Genomic DNA, 15,239 nt, shown 5'->3' with positions numbered 1-15,239 from the left:
ACTTATCTTATTCACTTCCTTAACTTCTTTCTTGTTCATTTTAAGGTTAGATTTATCAAATTCAGAGAAGGGAAGCTTGAGGTTCCCCACTAATATAGTTTTGCTGTCTATTTCTTCCTGCAACTCCCCCAACCTCTCCTCTAGGAATATGGATGCTATACCACTTGGAATATACAAGTTCAGTAATGATATTGATTCATTGTCTATGGTGCCTTTTAGCAGGATATAGTTTCCTTCCTTATCTCTTTTGATTGGATCTATTTCTGCTTTTTCTTTGTCTGAGATTATGATTGCTACCCCTGCTTTTCTTACATCAGCTGAAGCACAGTATATTCTGCTCTAACCTTTGACCTTTACCCTGTGTATATCCCCTCTTTTCAAACGTGTTTCTTGTAAACAACATATTGTTGGACTATGGCTTTTAATCCCTTCTGCTATCCATCTCCATTTTATGGGAGAGTTCATTCCATTCACATTCACAGTTATGATTACAATCTGTGTATTTCCCTCCATCCTCTTTCCCACCATTTGTACTTTTAGTTCTCCCATCTCCCTTTCCCTCCTCAATAGAGTTTTTGCTTTTGACCGCGACCTCCTGAAGTTTTCCCTTCCTTCTTTCAGCCCCCCTCCCTTTTGCTCCCCTTCACCCTTACTACTTCTTTTCCCCCCTTTTAGCTACTCCCTTTTCTTCCCCCTTCCCCTCCTATTGCCTATAGAGCTAGTTAGATTTATATACTTAATTAAGTTCATTGTTCCTTCCCTGAACCCAATCAGATGAGAGTATGTCTCAAACAATGTCTCCTCTCCCTCCCCTCTTTCCCTCTACTGTAATATAATTTTGCACTTCTTCCTGTGATGCAATTTATCATTTTCTGCTTACAATCGCTTTGCATGCTTGAATTGCATTTTTATCATCACATCATTTACTTTATACACTTTCCCTCTATCTTTGTATATCCCTTTTATACTTCATAATGGACATACAATTCTCAAAATTAATATGTATCATCTTCCCTTATAAGAATGTAAACAGTTTGCCCTATATTGAGTAACAAGTTTTTCCTTTCCTCTGTTTATCTTTTTATTCCTCTTTGAGACCTGCATTTGAAGATCGAATTTTCTGTTGAGTTCTGGCCTTTTTGTCAGGAAGGTCTGGAAATCCCTTATTTCATTGAATGTCCATCTCCTTGCCTGAAGTGTTATGCTGAACTTTGCTAGGTAATTCATCCTTGGTTGTAGTCCCAGCTCCTTTGCCTTATGGGATATCAGATTCCAGTTCCTTAGATCTTTTAATGTAGAAGCTGCAAGGTCCTGTGTGATCCTGACTGTAGCTCTTCAATATGGCTGTCTGTAGTATTTTCTCCTTCACTTGACAGTTCTGGAATTTGGCAAGATACTTCTTGGTATTTTTAGTTTGGGAACCTTTTTGGGAGGTGAACGGTGGATTCTTTCAATGACTATTTTGCCCTTTGGATCTAGCACTTCTGGGCAATTTTCTTGGATTGATTGATTGATGATTTCTTGGAAGATATTGTCCAGAGTCTTTTTTTCATCATGGCTTTCTGGTAGGCTAATAATTCTCAAATTTTCTATCCTGGACATATTTTCCAGGTCAGTTGTTTTTACAATTAGATATTTTACATTTTCTTCTATCTTTTCATTCTTTAGATTTTGTTTGACTGATACTTGATGTCTCATAGAGTCATTAGCTTCTATTTGTCCAATTCTAATTTTCATTAAATTATTTTCTTCAGTTAACTTTTGCATCTCCCTTTCCATCTGTCCAATTATTCCTATTAAGGAATTATTTTCTCCAATAAGTTTTTGTACTTCCCTTTCCATTTGTTCAATTTTCCTTTTTAAAGAACTATTCTCTTCATGGAATACTTTTTTCATACTTTTAAAATCATTGGCCATTTTTTTCTGCTATTTCCTTCTTCAGTTGTAACATTAGTGCTCTCTGCGCATTCAAGCAGTTCACAGTCCCTTCTGAAGTTTCAGATAGGAGTACAGTCTCAACACTGATCTCTTTGGAGGGGCGGAGCCAAGATGGCAGACTAGAAAGACACACATATGCAGGCTCTCCCCACACAACCCATAAAATACCTGTAAAAAGGGACTCTCAACAAATTCTGGAGCAGCAGAAGTGGAGAACAACAGAGTAGAGGAGATTTCCAGCCCAGGGTCACCTGAAAGGCCAGTGGGAAACATCTGTTGCACCAGAGGCAGAGTGGAGCCCAGCCCAGCCTTGGCCGTGAGGTGCTCAGCTCACTAATAGCCCTTGGGGGTGGAATCTCCAGTCGCAGCAACAGCAGTTCACGGATCCCTCACAGGAAGGGAGAAGCGCCTTCCCATAGCTCTGGCCTCAGGCAGCAGGCTGCAGAGGCTGCATCAGGCAGGCAGCAGCAGTTCCCACAGCAGCCCCTACAGCAGCCCACATCCACTATTGGATTGTAAAACCCCTGGGGGCACTGAGCAGCCCATTCTTGCCTCAGCCCTGTGTAGAGGCCCTGAGGGAGCTGATCTTTATCTCACACTGAATGGCGGCCCTGCCCATGCAGCTTATGTGAATCTCAGCCCCCAGTGCTGGCTTGGAGGAACTGGAGGCCAGGTGGCTGTGGAGAGGAAACTCTGCTAATAATATTCTGGGCACAAAAATCTCTCCCTGCTCCCACACCAGTGTACATGCTTGATTTTGCTACCTTGGAGGGACTGAGATCTTACAGCTTCCCAGAGTATACCCTACTCTTGACAAAGGACCCAAAAGTCAAGTAACTGGTTGGGAAAATGCCCAAAAAAGGGAAAAAAATAAGACTATAGAAGGTTACTTTCTTGGTGAACAGATATCTTCTCCCATCCTTTCAGATGAGGAAGAACAATGCTTACCATCAGGGAAAGACATAAAAGTCAAGGCTTCTGTATCCCAAACATCCAAAATAAATATTCAATGGACTCAGGCCATTGAAGAGCTCAAAAAGGATTCTGAAAATGAAGTAAGAGAGGTGGAGGAAAAATTGGGAAGAGAAATGAGAGAGATACAAGAAAATCCTGAAAAGCTGGTCAACACCTTGCTAAAGGAGACCCCAAAAAATGTTCAAGAAAATAATACTTTGAAAAATAGGCTAACTCAATTGCCAAAAGAGGTTCAAAAAGCCAATGAGGAGAAGAATGTTTTAAAAAGGAGAATTAGCCAAATGGAAAAGGAGGTTCAAAAGCTCACTGAAGAAAACAGTTCTTTCAAAATTTGAGTGGAACAGATGGAGGCTAATAACTTTATGAGAAACCAAGAAATCACAAAACAAAACCAAAAGAATGAAAAAATGGAAGATAATGTGAAATATCTCATTGGAAAAACAACTGACCTGGAAAATAGATCCAGGAGAGATAATTTAAAAATTATGGGACTACCTGAAAGCCATGATGAAAAAAAAAGAGCCTAGACATCATCTTTCATGAAATTATCAAGGAAAACTGCCTTGATATCCTAGAACCAGGGGGAAAAATAAATATTGAAAGAATCCATTGATCACCTCCTGAAAGAGATCCAAAAAGAGAAACTCCTAGGAACATTGTGGCCAAATTCCAGAGTTCCCAGGTCAAGGAGAAAATATTGCAAGCAGCTAGAAAGAAACAATTTGAGTATTGTGGAAATACAATCAGGATAACACAAGATCTAGCAGCTTCTACATTAAGGGATCGAAGGGCATGGAATAGGATATTCCAGAAGTCAAAGGAACTAGGACTAAAACCAAGAATCACCTACCCAGAAAAACTGAGTATAATACTTCAGGGGAAAAAATGGTCTTTCAATGAAATCGAGGACTTTCAAGCATTCTTGATGAAAAGACCAGAGCTGAAAAGAAAATATGACCTTCAAACACAAGAATCAAGAGAAGCATGAAAGGGTAAACAGCAAAGAGAAGTCATAAGGGACTTGCTAAAGTTGAACTGTTTACATTCCTACATGGAAAGACAATATTTGTAACTCTTGAAACTTTTTTCAGTGTCTGGGTAGTTGGTGGGATTACACACACACACGTACACACACACACAGACAGAGAGCACAGGGTGAGTTGAATAGGATGGGATCATATCTTTAAAAAATGAAATTAAGGGGTGAGAGAGAAATATATTGGAAGGTGAAAGGGAGAAATGGAATGGGGGCAAATTATCTCTCATAAAAGAGTCAAGTTAAAGACTTTTCAGTGGAGAGGTGAGAGAAAACCATGAAGCTTACTCTCATCACATTTGACTAAGGGAAGAAATAAAATGCACACTCATATTGGTATGAAAACCTATCTTACAATACAGGAAAGTGGGAGAAAAGGAGATAAGCAGGGTAGGGGGGGGGATGATGGAAGGGAGGGCAATGGGAAGAGGGAGCAATTAGAAGTCAACACTCTTGGGGAAGGACGGGGTCAAAAGAGAGAATAGAAGAAATGGGGGGCAGGATACGATGGAGGGAAATATAGTTAGTCTTACACAACACAACTATTATAGAAATCATTTGCAAAACTCACAGATATGGCCTATATGGAATTGCTTGCCTTCCCAATGGTGATGAGTGGGGAGGGAAGGAGGAAGAAAAGTTGGAACTCAAAGTTTTAGGAGCAGCTGCTGAGTATTTTTCTTGCATACAACTAAGAAATAAGAAATACAGGTAATGGGGTATAGAAATTTATCTTACCCTACAGGACAAAGAGAAGATGGGGATAAGGGAAGGGAAAAATGTTAGAAGGGAGGGCAGATTGGTGATAGGGGTAATTAGAATGCTCAGTATTCAGAGGGGAGGGGAGAAATGGGGAGAAAATTTTGTGGAAATGAATGTTGAAAACTTAAACAAAAAAATGAAAAAAATACTGACCTCTTTGGTATTTGTGTTTTGGTTCTTGTCCCTGTAAAAAGATTCTATGGTCTTTCTCTTCTGGCTTTGCTTCTTCTTGCTCATAGTGGTGAGGCTTTGTGTGTTGTGGCCTCTGGTTCTTTCAGTTAGAAGCTGGAGAATCTGTTGTTGAGCTACTGGTGTGGGAAAGCTAAGGGCAGGTGCTTTTGTTTTTCCTTTTGTTTTGTGTTTCCCTGCTTATCCCTGGGGCTAGCTTGTTAAGTGTCAGGGAGGGGTGGTCTGGTCACTGGAGATCTCCTCAGCTGAGCTAGAGCAAAGGCAAGCTGGTCTTAGGCCTGGGTCCTAGTGGGAGTTTCCATCCTACCTCCTAGCACTGAGACATGCCTGGGTCCTAGTGCCAGTTTCTACCCCCTCTGGGGCTGCTCTCCTTCTGGTTAGCCTTTGCCACAGTAAGAGGAATCCCCCTTAGCTATTTTCTTAGCCTCAGGTGCTATGAGACTGTTTGCCCCTTCAGCTGTTCCCACTGATTCAGGATTTTTCTGGGGAAATATTTTATGGTTCTTTTGAGGTCAATAAGGGGAGAGGGAGAGAGGATTTACCCATCTGTCCACCATTTTGGCTCCTGGAAGATCAAGTAGGTGACTGACAGGTCTATCGCACCAGGCACAGAGTACAGTGCAGCTCAACCTTGGCCATACTGCTGCAGGGACAGGACTGGAATGGACTTCAAAGCACCACCAGGAGCAGCTGCAATTCCCAGAATCTTCAACCCACAAATGCGAAAAGCAACTTCAAAGGTCAGTGAGAACTGAATTCCCCTGGGAAAACTGAGCTACTGATCTGCATCTTAACCCTGAGTGTTGACCCCAGAGTGAGGAGGAGTGCTGGCTGGCATGGTGCAGATGGTAGAGGTTCTGGAGAGGGAATTCTACTGGCAGATCCTGGGTAGAAAAGAGGTTTGTAGTTGCTCCCAGACCAGAGTGCAGATCAGGAGAGGAGTAATTCCTCTCTCTTGTTTGTGTCACTTTGGAGGAACTAAGAACTCACAGGTTCCCACGGTATACCCTCCTCTTGACAAAAAACTAAAAAGTCAAGTAACTGGCTGGGGAAATGCCCCCAAAATGGAAAAAGAATAAGACAATAGAAGGTTACTTTCCTGGTGAGCAAGTATTTTCTTCCATCCTTTTAGATGAAGAACAACAATGCACACCATGCATCCAAAACCTCCAAAATAAGTATGCAGTGGTCTCAGGTCATGGAAGAGCTCAAAAAAGAATTTTGAAAATCAAGCAAGAGAGGTGGAGGAAAAATTGAGAAAAGAAATGAAAGTGATACAAGAAAATCAAGAAAAGTGAGACAACAACTTGCTAAAGGAGACCCCCCTCAAAAAACCACTAAAGAAATTAACACCTTTAAAAATAGACTAATCCAAATGGCAAAAGAGGCCCAAAAAGCCAATGAGGAGAAGAATGCTTTAAAAAGCAAAATTAGCCAAATGGAAAAGGAAGTTCAAAAGCTCACTGAAGGAAATAGTTCTTTAAAAATTAGAATGGAGCAGAAGGAAGCTAATGACTTTGTGAGAAACCAAGAAATTACAAAACAAAACCAAAAGAATGAAAAAATAGAAGACAATGAGAAATATCTCATGGAAAAACAACTGACCTAGAAAATAGATACAGGAGAGACAATTTAAAAATTATAAGACTATCTGAGATTGTAGTCCACTAAACCTTACAGTTCTTTTCCAGAGCAATTTCTATCTCTGCATGCCTCCCTCATGCTCTATTTATGAAGGTAGTTTTTTTTTATCCAAGTGTAAGACTTTACATTTATCCTTATTGAATCATCTCTTATTAGTTTCAGCCCAATACTCTAGTGTGCCAAAAAATTTTTGGATCCTGACTTGGTCATCTAGGATGTTAGCTATCCCTTCTACTTTTGTGCCATCCACATATTTGGTGAGCATACTATTTATGTCCTAAATATTCTCTCTCATATTTCTCTCCATAGATTCACCACTTTCACCTCTTTTCATTCAATGCTGCTCCCCAACTCAGAGACTACTCCAATTACTAGAGCTGGAACTTGTAGCTTCATTAAAGATACCTGAGGGAAGCATGGTTACCATCTCTCTTTCTGGTGGCAACCAGGAGTAGGCTACTTGCTTGCTTGCAACATGAGCACCATTCACTAAGCTGGGAGCAGGGAAAGCCCACTTTCCCTTTCCCCTTACATGTCATGGGTCAAAGAAATGGGCTTGGGGTTCATCTTGTTTGTCCTCTTCAGTTCTAGGGGGGTGGAAAGGAATCCCTACATTCATAAGTGTGAGCCATGGTGACCCTGGAGGTAGAATTCTTGGCTGGATTTGGCTGTCATCCCAACAGGGAAGTCTTGAGAAATGGATGCCTGGAACTAAGCCCAGGAGGGCTTTGGATTTGGAATTTGGTCGAACTATGTTATATCTGAACCATGTTAACCTATAAACCTAATTCCCCTGCTTTCCCCAGAAACTGAAATTGTACATGGGGGATTATACATCCTTGGTGTTGGGAGGAATATTTGTATGATTGTTTTGGCTATATTTTAAAAATTGTCATTTTACTTTTCTCAATTATGTGTAAAAATATTTTTAACATTCATTTAAAAAATTTTTGAGTTCCAAATTCCCTCTATTCATTCCATCGCTTCTCCTTCCTTGGGAAAGCAAGTCATTTAATATAGATTATACATGTGCAGTCATATAAAATATATTTCCATATTAACCATGTTATTGCTATACTTTCAAAGCAAATGTTCCTCTGTAAAACCTAACCCTAAATGAATGCTAATGCATTGATCCAATTCAATAGTCCATGTTGAGAGCCAAGGTGAAGTGCAGGTAAAGTCCAGAGTTTCTCTGAAACCTGTCCTATAATCTGTGCTCACAAACATCTGTTATGGCTCTACATGACCTCTTGCTTTGTTGTATCCATGGGAACCCAGAGAATGTGCAGAGTACAAGGACCTTGAGTAAAGAGACAAGAGTTCCTGAAGACAACTACCCTGGGAAACAGGATATAGATCAGGAAGCATAAGAAGTAAACTAAAAATGTTCTCATGGGAATAACCTTGCTTACTTGATTGCCTGTAAGAATCTATATAAACCCCTGCCCTCAGTTTAGTAAAAGGGAATTGTCCTTTATGTTCCTTGCTTGATCCATTGTCTTTCTTCTTTGTCACTGCTTCACTGAACCACAAGGGGACTCTGGCTGCCCTCTGCAAGTCCACACATTAATTTCCAGGCAAACAAGAGGAAAGTAATCCCACCAACAAAAGGGCTAAAGTAAGAGGAGATAGGCATCCAGTTCTTTGAGTCAGGGAGAATTTAGCAGTTGTGCCAGAGCACCCTTTGATGTTGGCTAGTGTATATCATAAAGGCTAATTAACACTTAAGTATGTCCCCAAGATTTATCTAAATAAATAGCAGGGGTTTGAGGGAGTCAACTTGAACTGGCTGGAGAGAGTGCCTAGGCAAAATTTTAGTATCAACATTTATATTTTGGAAATAACAATGGCTACATATCTGGCTTGATTTATTGTTTTGTTGATTGACTAGACTTAAGAAGATATTAATAATGCAAATTAACCTTCAAAGTGTGTGTGCATGTACTTTTTTTCTAGAGAGTCCAGTTGTCAAATATTTACCAGCGCACCTGTCTAATGCTCTATAAACATTGCTTCACCTCAGGTGTCCTAATGATTAGAATCAGGTAATAATATACAGCATTTGTATGTACTTTAAAGGTTTGTGAAATATTTTACAGCCTTCAGCTCCTTTGAGCCTCATAACACACCTTTATAGGATTGCTTACTTGGATGATATCTGTAAACTGTCCTACTCATTCCCGAGAGAGATGTAATTTCTGCCTTGAGGGAAGCAGGAGAAAGGCCATGGCTGGGCATTCGCTCTTTTCCTCATCTACCTCCAAGAGGGGCATCAAGTTGGATTTATACATATTTTGACGATCAAATATTTGTTGTCTAGGGGCCTAGTTTTTAGGGAAGAGAAGGAAAGCTGCTTCTCTAGTTGCTCTTGTGGGTCAGGGTATTCCTTAGCTTAAAACCTGCTTAATGCCTTCCCAACAGATGTTGGTTACATAAGAATCCATTAAAAAATGGTGAATAGTCAAGAAATACTTTTACCAACTAAAATAGTCAAGAGAAATTGGAGCTCTACTGATCAGAACATACCAGAAATGACCCAAGAATAAATGAGTTCTTCTGGGAGAGATGGAAAATTTGGTAGCATCCAGGTAGGCAAGCTGGAAATCAGCAACATTTTAAGGAGCTAGCATCCCGTACAGATCTGCAGCTTTTCCCTCCTTGTGTCTTTGTCACCATTTGTATTTCATTCTGTAAAGTTCTATGAAATTTCTTCTCAGAAGTCTTCGCAACTAGTGCTGGCCCTTATTCAAAGATCCAGCACAAAGTCCAACTCCTGTTAGTTACTGGGAGTCATGTCCTTCTTCATATTCTCATTCCTCATGCAAAATGCCTCAGACTTGGTTGGAGGCCAGCTTATATTTAATTGCCATTACCTGTTCCTCATTAATGAATGTCAGTACTGCTTATACTACTCCCTAATTTCTACATGTGGAAAATGAATCTGGCATAAACACACATACACACACACACATTTTAAGGCGTAGTTGTTAAAATCTGCTTAGAGTACTCTCTGGATGGAGTTTGGGGGAATATTTTTTTCAGGTTTGTGTTTGTTTATTTTTGCTTTTGGCATTCCTCCTTCTGATCAGAACTACTCTATTTTCTTTGGTTGTGTATTTCAATTGTGATATCTATTGCATTGTTATGTAAGCAAAAATGTGCACAGTGGAAGTTAATTCACTGGAACACTGGTGCAAACCTTTAGAACTGAATTCCTTTGAAGGACTCTTGCAAGTTAGTATGTTTCCTGATTCTGAGGACAATGACATTGAGTATGGTCTTAGCCATGATGTCAAGGGGCTGCTGTTATTAGTAACTGATCTATTTAGGAGAGAAGAACAAGTTTTGTCCATTGATTGGTCATTCTCACTTTTGAGACAAGTCATCCACACTGAAGTTAAAAATTAACCTGTCTCTGGTTCTCAGAAACCTGGCTATGCATTTCATTGACTTCCTGATACAGAATATTGTATAACATTTCATCAGAATATTAGGAAAATATTATGTCCACAAATAAGTACCCATAATCCAGTTCAGGTGTACTTCTCTTATCCTATATAATCCCCCTCACATAAGGTAGGCAAAACCTGAAAGTTCAATCCTTTCCTCATTTCCTCACATGGGGACCTGGCAAGATGTTGACACAGAATTTTTCTCTCTTATAGAAAACCTCTGTCAATCAAAGCACAGTCTTTTGAGAGGTGATTCAGGATCTTAGTATGATTCTGATGCTCTCTCCTTACATTAGGCAACACAGCCTCCTGAGGCAATTTCTGCCTGATGCTAATCTCAAATCCAAGTAGGTACCATCTCTGCTTCTTCATCTCAACACTATTCAGGCACACTCCTTTAATTTGCATCTCTGTCTCTTTCTCATTGGGAAAAGGTGGGGATTTTTACTTAAAGGGCATGAACTGTTGGCAAAATCCTTGAAAGGCAGGCAATGGTGGTGAATGCTAGACTCTGCTAGTAGGGTGTCAATTCCTTTCCCATCTGTCACCATCAAACATATTCCTGCTCTTTCCTCTCTGGCATTACCACCTTTCCTCCTGCAGTCCCATTATGTGTGATGATTATTGAGATATGAATCAGGCAGAAAAAAAGAAAAAAAACCTGAAAAGTATTTCTGTGGATTGGCAACTGCTTGTTAGACAACTAATTGAAGTCATCTTACTCTGCTTTCCAATCAAGGAACTTATTTTGTCTAATTCAGTCCAATTTACCTTAGTTTCAGCTCAGCGGCCAATCAACAGTCAGTCTCTTAATCATGTGGTTAGTAGGCAAGAACAAGTAAGAGAATATGGGGACAGAAATGATCAAAATACAAACTCAGAAGAGGATAACCTTGTCAACATATCCACATTGGAAACCCCAAAGGGGAATGTGAGTTGGTCTCAAGCTCAAAAAGCTTTGCTGGAGGAGCTCAAGAAGGATTTTAAAAGTCAAATGAGAGAGGTAGAAGAAAAATTCAGAAAGAAAATGAGATGTATGCAAGAAAGAGTCAACAGCATGAAAAAAGGACAAAAATTGACTGAAGAAAACAACTCCTTAAAAAGTAAAATTGGCCAAATGGAAAAAAAATCACAAAAGTTAACTGAAGAAAAGAATTTCTTAAAGACTAGAATTGGGCAAGTGGAAGCTAATGGCTGTATAAGACTTCAAGAATCAGTCAAAGAAAATTGAAAGAATGAAAAATTACAAGAAAATATAAAATACTCCACTGGAAAAACTACTAACCTGGAAAGTAGATCCAGGAGAGATGATTTAAGACATATTGGACCATCTGAAAGCCATGATTTAAAAAATGGACATCATCTTATAAGAAATTCTCAAGGAAAACTTTCCTGAGGTAATCAAACCAGAGGGCAAAATAGTCATTGAAAGTATCCACTAATTACCTCCTGAAAGAGACCCCAAAATCAAAACTCCAAGGAATATTGTATTCCAGAATTATCACCTCAAAGACAACATACTGCAAACACCTGGAAAGACACCTTTTAAATATTGTGGAACCACAGTCAGAATTATACAAGACAGTAGCTTGTACAATAAAGGATAAGAAGACCTGGAATATGATATTCTAGAATGCAAAGGATGTTGGATTACAACAAGAAATCAAGTGAACAACAAAACTGAGTATAATCTTTCAGGGGAAAAGGTAGAAATTCAATGAAATAGGTGACTTTCAATCATTCCTAATTTAAAAACAGCAACAACAACAGCCTAGGATTGAAAAAAATTCATTTTCAAATAGAAGACTCAAGAAAAGCATACAAAAGTAAACAGGAAAGAAAAAAAGATGTTATTCAATAAGGTTAACTGTTTACATCCCTACATGAGAAGACAATAAATGTAACTCTTGAGAATGTATATTTATTACAGGATTTAGAAGGAGTATACATAGAGAGTATGGATATATGTTGACTTTGATGCAATGCTTTAAAAAAGATTATTTAAGAGGTGAAAAAAAAAAGATTGTACTGGGAGAAGAGGAAAGAAGGAGGCAGAAAAGGGAGAATTGCATCAGAGAAAGAGGGATAGAGACCTATTACAATAGAGGAAAATAAAGGAGTGAGGGAAGCATTGTTTGAATGTTGCTCTCATTGGATTTGGCTCAAAGAAGGAATAATATACACACTCAATTGGTTATAGAAATCTATCTTACTTAATAAGAAGTAGGAGGGAAAAGTGGAAAGAAAAGGGAGTGGATAGAATGGAGGGCAGAAGTAGTAGGGAAAAAAAGGAAAGACAAGGGAAGGGGACTGATAGAAGGAATGGCAGAATAAAGGAGATGCTGGTCAGAAGCAAAACACTGGTAAGGAAGAAAAGGGAAAAAAGAGAGAGAAAAGCATAGACGGGGGAAAATAGGATGGAGAGAAAGATACAGTTAGTAATGATAACTGTGAATGTGAGTAGAATGAAGTCTCCCATAGAAGGGAAGCAGATAGCAAAGTGGATTAAAAATCATAATCTTGAAATATGTTGTTTACAAGAAATACATTTGAAGTAGAGAGATACATGCAGAGTGAAGGTAAAAGGCTGGAGCAGAATATATTATGCTTCAGCTGAAGTTAAAAAAAAGTAGGGGCAGGATTCTTGATCTCAGACAAAGCAAAAATAGATACAATTAAAAGAGATAAGAGGAAACTACATCCTGCTAAAAGGTACCATAGACAATGAAGTAATAGTAATACTAAACATACCTGCACCAAGTAGTATAGCATCCAAATTCTCAGAGAAGTTAAGGGAGTTATAGGAAGAAAGAGTGAGCAAAACTATAGTAGTGAGGGATCTTAACTTCCCCTTCTCAGAACTAGATAAATTTAACTACAAAGTAAACAAGAAAGAAATTAGGAAGGTAAATAGAATTTTAGAAAAGTTGGATATGGTAGATCTCTGGACAAAATTGAATGGGGATAGAAAGGAATATACCTTTTTCTCAGTGGTATATTGCACATATACAAAGATTGACTATGTACTAGGGCATAAAAATCTCACAATCCAGTGCAAAAAGGCAGAAATATTAAATGCATCCTTTTCAGATCATGATGCAATAAAAATTACATGTAATAAAGGGCCATGAAAAAGTAAAATAAAAATTAATTGGAAACTAAATAATCTAAAGAATGAATAGGTCAAACAACAAATCATAGACACAATCAATAACTTCATCCAAGAGAATGACGGTAATGAGACAACACACCAAACTTATAGGATGAGGCAAAGCAGTTCCTAGCGGAAATTTTATATTTCTGAATGCTTACATGAATAAAATAGAGAAAGAGGAGATCAATTAAGTGGGTATGCAACCAAAGAAGTTAGAAAAAGAACAAATTAAAATCCTCAATTAAATACCAAGTTAGAAGTAGTATCAGTTTAAAACCATCAGCAAGCATTATATGTAATGGGGATAAACCAGAAGCATTTCCAGTAAGATCAAGGGTGAAATAAGGTTGTCCTTTATCACCAGCATTATTCAATATTGTACTAGAAATGTTAGATTTAGCTATAAGAGAAGGAAAAGAAATTGAAGCAATTAGAATAGGCAAAGAAGAAACAAAACAACTCCACTCTTTATAGATGATATAATGTTATACTTAGAGAATCCTAGAGAATTAACTAAAAAACTACTTGAAATAATTAACAACTTTAGCAAAGTTGTAGGATATAAAATAAACCCACATAAATCATCAGCATTTCTATATATTACTAACAAAGCCCAGCAGCAAGAGATAGAAGGAGAGATTCCATTTAAATTTACTGTAGACAATGTAAAATATTTGGAGTCTACCTGCCAAGACAAACTCAGAAACTATATGAACACAATTACAGAACACTTTTCACACAAATAAAGTTATATCTAAATAATTGGAAAAATATCAATTGTTCATAGGTAGGCAGAGCTAATATAATAAAAATAACAATTCTACCTAAATTGATTTATTTTATTCTGTATCTTATCAATCAAATTATCCAAAAATTATTTTACGGAGCTAAAAAATGACAAAATTCATCTGGAAGAAAGTAAGATACAGATTATCAAAGGAATTAATGAAAAGAAATACAAGGGAAGGTTGCCTAGCTGTATAAAAATGTATTATAAAAGCAGAAATCATCAAAACTACTTGGTATTGGCTAAGAAATAGAATGTAGATCAGTAGAATAGATTAGATACACAAGATATAGTAGTCAATGACTATAACAATCTACTGTTTGATAAACCCAAAGACACCAGTTTCTGAGATAAGAACTCACTATTTGGCAAAAACTGCTGGGAAAATTGGAAAACAGTATGGCAGAAACTAGGCATAGACCAATATCTTACATTGTATACCATGATAAGGACAAAATGGGTACATGATTTAAACATAAAAGGTGAAACTATAAGCATATTAGGAGAGCAAGAAATAGTTTACCTGTCAGATCTATGGAGAAGAGAAGAGTCTATGACTGTACAAGAGACAGAGAACATTATGAAATGCAAAATGGATACTTTTGATTACATTACATTAAAAAGGTTTTGCATAAACAAAGCCAATGCAACCAAGATTAGAAGGGAAAGAGAAAACTGAGAAACAATTTTTACAGCCAGTGTTTCTGATAGAGGTCTCATTTCTAAAATACAGAGAATTGAGTAAAATTTATAAGAATACAAGACATTCTCCAATTGATAAATGGTGAAGGAATATATGAAAAGGCAACTTTCAGAGGAAGAAATTAAAGCCATCTATAGTCATATGAAAAAATGCTCTAAATAACTATTGATTAAAGAAATGCAAATTAAAACAACTCTGAGGTAGTATATCACACATATCAGACTGGCTAACTTGACCAAAGAGGAAAATGATAAATGTTGGAGAAAATGTGGGGAAATTGGGACACATGCATTATTGGTGGTATTGTGAACCAACCATTCTGGAGAGAAATTTAGAACTGTGTCCAAAGAGCTATAAAATTGTATATACCCTTTGATCCAACAATACCACTACTAGGTCTATATCCCAAAAATATCATAAAAAGGGAAAAGGACACACATGTACAAAAGTATTTACAGCAGCTCTTTCTGATGGCCAAGAATTGGAAATTGAGGGGATGCCCATAAGGTGGGAAATGACTGTACAAGTTGTGGTTTGGGAATTTAATGGAATACTATTGTCCCATAAGAAATTGTGAGGAGGTGGATTTCAGAAAA

The sequence above is a fragment of the Notamacropus eugenii genome, chromosome 6 (genome assembly GCF_028372415.1).
Source record: "Notamacropus eugenii isolate mMacEug1 chromosome 6, mMacEug1.pri_v2, whole genome shotgun sequence".
Taxonomy (NCBI): Eukaryota; Metazoa; Chordata; class Mammalia; order Diprotodontia; family Macropodidae; genus Notamacropus; species Notamacropus eugenii.
This window is presented reverse-complemented; position numbering follows the sequence as displayed.